This window comes from Nuphar pumila, chromosome 17 (assembly GCF_984573655.1).
Source record: "Nuphar pumila chromosome 17, dmNupPumi1.hap1.1, whole genome shotgun sequence".
NCBI classification, from domain to species: domain Eukaryota; kingdom Viridiplantae; phylum Streptophyta; class Magnoliopsida; order Nymphaeales; family Nymphaeaceae; genus Nuphar; species Nuphar pumila.
The window spans coordinates 65,642,261-65,648,538 of NC_143265.1; positions in this window are offsets into that span (position 1 = coordinate 65,642,261).

The following is a 6,278-nucleotide window of genomic DNA, read 5'->3' on the forward strand; positions in this document are numbered from 1 at the left end:
TGGAGCCACGGCAGGATCTCACAAGTACCAAGGGAAAATTGTTGCATGATCCAACCATTTATTGATGTCTTGTTGGGCGTCTCATCTATTTGACTATAACTCGACCAGATATTTTGTTCTTGTTTCATATCTTAAGTCGGTTCATGCATGCTCCATGACAACCTCACATGGATGCATCACTTCGTGTTGTCAGATACTTGAAGTGTCATCCAGGTCAAGGATTGTTGTCTTCTTCGTCTCCTCTTCAGATTCATGCTTATTGTGACTCTGATTGAGCTGCTAGTCCAGAAACTAGAAGTTCAGTGACTGACTATTGTGTTCTTTTGGGATCTACACCAGTGTCTTGTAAGACCAAGAAGCAACCTACTGTGTCCAGATCCTCTACTGAGGCCGAATATCGAGCCATGGCTAATGCTGTTTGTGAAGTCACTTGGATTCGCCTTCTTCTCTTATCATTAGGGGTATCTCATGTACCACCAGCAATGCTATACTGCGACAATCAAGCTGCCCTTCACATTGCTGCCAACCCCATCTATCTTGAATGCACAAAGCACATTGATATTGATTGGCATATCGTTCATGAAAATTTGTGTCAAGGACTCATTCACACTGCTTATGTACATACTTCTAATCAGCTAGCTGATTTGTTTACTAAGCCTCTTGGACATGATCTCTTCGTGTTGTTGGTTTCCAACCTGAGCCTTTGAGATCTACATGCGATCCAACTCATTGCGATAAGGATGAACAACGTATTAGGTGAGTTGCTTACAGCGCTATTGTGATGTCAAGATCGCGGTTATTTCTGGAAGGCTCTATCATCCTCATCAGAATATCTTAGACGGATCCTTTTCAGTTGTTGTATTTTTGTCGCTGTATCTTTTTCCTTTTTCTGTATTGCTTATCATGTAATCTTCAGGCTGTATATATTCTGTGTTGAGAATGCATGGAAGAGGAAAACTGTTTTTCATGGCTACTCTCTTGTTATCTCTGCATATGATATTTCACAATTGGCAATAACAGTAAACCTGTCAAAGATGACAATCCAATCATCGTTGATGGCAAATCCAACGCCAACCCGTTACACTGGAGAAAAGATAAAACATGTATAAATTGTAATCAGCGGATTGTTGAAGAATAAGAAGAAAACCTATCCTATTCTATTGTACCGTGGAGGCAGGTCACACAGACCGAACCACGTAAAATTGTTGTGTGTTTTATCTTTGCCTTGCATTTGATTTTCTGTTTAAACGCTCCTAAGATCCGCAAATCAAGTCCCAGTTTGGTATGGTAATACGCCAGACAAGTGCGAAGCATCTTTTCATGAACATGCAGTCTCAAGATAGAAGTACCGCTGACTCCTTACACCGACAAAGAGAGCATTGGCTTGGGAGGTTGAAGCTGTGCTTTTTGAGAAGCTGATCCGTAAGCAATTTGCCTTGCAAAATCAGCCAAGTCGTGAAGGTGGCCCGGACGGGAAAGGCCTGGTCCCATAAAGCACAGTCCGGAAGCCATTGAACTCTAGGGAGGCCTAGCATTTGGTAGCAAGAGGAGATGGTAAATTGGCCTGAGGGAGAGTGAAGCCAGAGAGGGTAGTCAGGTGTGTTGTTGGGATTTAATTAAAGAAGCCAACTTTTGCATAAGCTCCATCCATTGTTCATAAACTAAAGGCGAAGGATTTCTGCGAAGTTGGATATCCTGTCCGAATTGGGAATTCCAAAACGAGTTAACCTTCCCCTCCTTATTGGTGACAACCCAATATAATGCTCGAAAAAACTCTCTAAAACAGCCATCCGCACTCCAAACATCCTTCCAAAATTTTGATACATCAATGCCTTAGGCACTTTCTTCTTTTATTGAATAGTCCCATCTACAATTTCTTTCAGTTTTTGATAGGATTTACATGCCAAACGTTGAGATTTGAAAGAATACTGGTTTGGAAAAGATTCTCTTGCTTCAGCTTTCTCAAAACCTTGAGAGAAGATTGGGCTCTTAGTTGCCCATTCAGTTCTCTCAGCTGCCCATTTGGCCCTTGAGATAACTTCGATAGCTCTAGAATTTTACCATAATCGACACTCCCTATCAAACAAATCGGCATTGGTGTTATGACCTTGCAAGGATAAGAGTTGTGGTCAAGCAAGAGGCTTGGTAAAATTGTCAGAAAGCTGGTCCATAGAAATGCACATATTTTAACCTAAAAGTGACCTTGCAATATTATTCCATGATAAAATGATAATCAATTTCAACATGACGAATCCCAACGAGAGGGTGGTGTATGTTCCCCCCCGATGATTCACTGAATCTCACGTCTGTGTTCGGGGCTTTGAATGAGCACCACGTATACAAGCACATGGGGCTCGTATTCCCGTGTATGTTGACATAACTTTGCATCGGACTCTGGTGTTGTTGCAAAGACTTAAGTACCCTTTCTTGCTATTCTTCTCATAAAGTGATGGTTTGAGAAAATGACAAAAATGCCCTTCATTCAAAAAAGAAAAAACAAACAGTTCAAAAAAAGGACAAACATGTCCTCCATCTAGAAAGTCGAGGATGATGTTGACTCTTCAAAGTCTTCTTCTTCTTTCTCCGTAAAACACTGTAAAACCCTCTCTCTCTAGAGAAGAAATCAAGGGAGGATTCTTGAAAAGACTTAAGTGCCCCAAAGATGATTATTTAAGACCCAGTCTTTGCACTGCAGGATTATTCGAGAAAGAAATCTCCCATGGAGGAGGCCATGAACATCAACCCTCTCACTCTCTCTCTCCCTTCTCTTTCTGCTTCTGTGCACATCCAGCAGAAGATCCTACATTGCTCCATCAAGCACCGACTGACCTGCACATTGACTGTTGTGGAGCCTGATTCAGAGTTTTTACCCTTACAGAAGGAGGGTTTGGGGGCTCCTCCCAGCGTTGGTAGCATCATTCAACTAAATGAGTTGTAGATCCTGATTCAGAGTTTTTACCCTTACAAGAGAGGGGTAAAACCTCATCTCACTCTCTCTCCCTTCTCTCTCTACTTCTGTGCACATCCAACAAACGATCCTACATTTCTCGATCAAACACCGACTGACCTGCACACTGACTGTAGCATCGTTCAACTTGATGAGTTGTGGAGCCTGATTTAGAGTTTTTGCCCTTATAGGAGGGGGGTTTGGGGGCTCCTCCCAGCGTGGGTAGCATCATTCAACTTGAAGAGTTGTGGAGTCTGATTCAAAGTTTTTACCCATTCATGTTTTAAGGCATTTAGATCTCATGTTTGAACATCCACGCATGTGCAGTTTGCTTTCATCATGTTCAGTTGCTTTCTAGATTATACTTTGAATTCAAGTGCATTTTAGATCTATCGATTTGTATGTAACCAGAGCTCATTTTAATCTGATTGTTTACTGCAACTTCATGCATATGTCTTCATGCTCTCCACCAAAAATCAAATCATTCTGAGTTTGTTTGACCTACTTTAAAAATCGAGATTCAGAACCTGTTATTTTGTACCGTCAGGATTTTAGCAGAATCAGGACCAACTTGCGGGAGTGATTTCTCCCTAACCAAAGATGATCTTTCTGATCCGTAAAAAGGGTTGTTTTCTAAATTGAATCTAGTTTGTTCATACCAAATTTCAGTGATTTCTATGGTGTTTTCATACAAGTTTTGGGTCAAAAACCATAACCCTGTCACCCTGTGTCATTTTAACGGCTCAGATTTTGATCCATTTTTTTTGAATTGTATTTCTCTAATGGGAGATCATTTTTCAATTCTGTAAAACGTGTTCTCTTTTTTTATGTGTCTAGTTCATCCCTGTAAATTTTCAGAATTTTTCATGGTCATTTACTATTTTATTTTGATTAAATAGCAGAACCTTGTATCTAGATTTTATAAATGTTCTGATTTTGGCCCCAATATCATGACTGTTGTAGTACTTCTTTAACAAATGGCTATTTGATTGGCAATATTATTCAGCAAATCATTTTTATGATTTTTTTGGGTCTCTAATGAGTCCCTACTATGATTTGTAGTATTTTTGGGTCTCCAACGAGCCTCACAATGATTTATAGTGTTGTTCGGTCTTTTAACTATGATTTATAGAGCTTTGGGGTCTCCAACGAGCCCCACAGTGATTTATAGTATTTTTCGGTCTTTTAACTATGATTTATAGTGTTTTCGGGTCTTTAACGAGACCCACAGCGATTTATAATGTTGTTGGACCTCGCTATAGCGATTTGTAGTGTTTCTCGCTAAACACTACAGCGATTTGTGATACAAATCGCTATCCGAATCATGACCAACTTGTAAGGGTCATATCTCCCTAACCAGAGATCGGATTTCAAAATCGTAAAAAGGTGGTGTCTTCGTTATGAAGTCTAGTTTATTTTTGTAAATTTTCAGTGATTTCTATGGTCATTTGATACCCCATTTGGATCTAAAATCAGACCCCTATCAGTTGGTTTTTAACATGTTTGAAATATCAAATGAGCATAGAAAGTTATAAAACTTTCCAGATATAAACTAGACACATAGAGAAAGAAAACTCTTTTTACGAATTTGGAAAATGATCTTTCGTTGGGGAGATATGACTCTTACAAAATGAAATAAAAACCTATGTCACTCAAATAAAGCCGACTGATAGAGGTATGGTTTTAGATTCAAATGGGGTATAAAATGACTATAGAAATTGATGAAAAATTACAGGAATAAACTAGACTTCATAACAAAGACACCACTTTTTACGAATTTGAAATCCAATCTCTGGTTAGGGAGATATGACCCTTACAAGTTGGTCCTGATTCGGATAGCGATTTGTATCACAAATCGCTTTAGTGTTTAGCGAGAAACACTACAAATCGCTATAGCGAGGTCCAGCAACACTATAAATCGATGTGGGTCTCGTTAAAGATCCGAAAATACTATAAATCATAGTTAAAAGACTGAAAAACAATACAAATCGCTGTGGGGCTCGTTGGAGACCCCAAAGCACTATAAATCATAGTTAAAAGACCGAACAACACTATAAATCATTGTGAGGCTCGTTGGAGACCCAAAAATACTACAAATCATAGTAGGGACTCATTAGAGACCCAAAAAAATCATAACAACGATTTGCTGAAGAATATTGCCAATCAAATAGCGATTTGTTGAAAAAGTGCTACAACAGTCATGATATGGGGGCCAAAATCAGAACATTTATAAAATCTAGATACAAGGTTCTGCTATTTAATCAAAATAAAATAGTAATTGACCATAAAAAATTCTGAAAATTCACAGGGATGAACTAAACACATAAACGAAGAGAACCCGTTTTACAGAATTGAAAAATAATCTCTTATTACGGAAATAAAATTCAAGCAAAATGGATCAAAATCTGAGCTGTTAAAATAACACAGGGTGATAGGGTTATGGTTTTAGACCCAAAACTGGTATGAAAACACCATAGAAATCACTGAAATTTGGTATTAACAAACTAGATTCAATTTAGAAAATAACCCTTTTTACGGATCGGAAAGATCATCTCTGGTTAGGGAGAAATCACTCCCGCAAGTTGGTCCTGATTCTGCTAAAATCCTGACGGTGCAGAATAATAGGTTCTGAATCTCGATTTTTAAAATGGGCCAAACAAACTCAGAATGATCTGATTTTTGGTGGAGAGCATGAAGACATATGCATGAAGTTGCAATAAAAAATTTAGATTAAAATAAGCTCTGGTTACATACAAATTGATAAATCTAAAATGCATCAGGATTCAAAGTATAATCTAGAAAGCAACTCAACATGATGAAAGCAAACTGCACATACGTGGATGTTCAAACATGAGATCTAAATGCCTTAAAACATGAATGGGTAAAAACTTTGAATCAGACTCTACTACTCTTCAAGTTGAATGATGCTACCCACGCTGGGAGGAGCCCCCAAACCCCCCTCCTATAAGGGCAAAAACTCTAAATCAGGCTCCACAACTCATCAAGTTGAACGATGCTACAGTCAATGTGCAGGTCAGCCGGTGTTTGATCAAGAAATGTAGGATCGTTTGTTGGATGTGCACAGAAGTAGAGAGAGAAGGGAGAGAGAATGAGATGGTTAATGTTCATGGCCTTCTCCAGGGGGAACTCTTTGCCTCCCTTGATTTCTTCTCTAGAGAGAGAGAAGGTTTTACAGTGTTTTACGGAGAAGGAAGAAGAAGATGACGATGAAAAGTTCAAACAGACATTTTTGATGGCTCAGGTTTATTTCGTCGGATGACCATCGGGAGGAGCCCCCAAACCCTTCTCCTGTAAGGGCAAAAACTCTGAA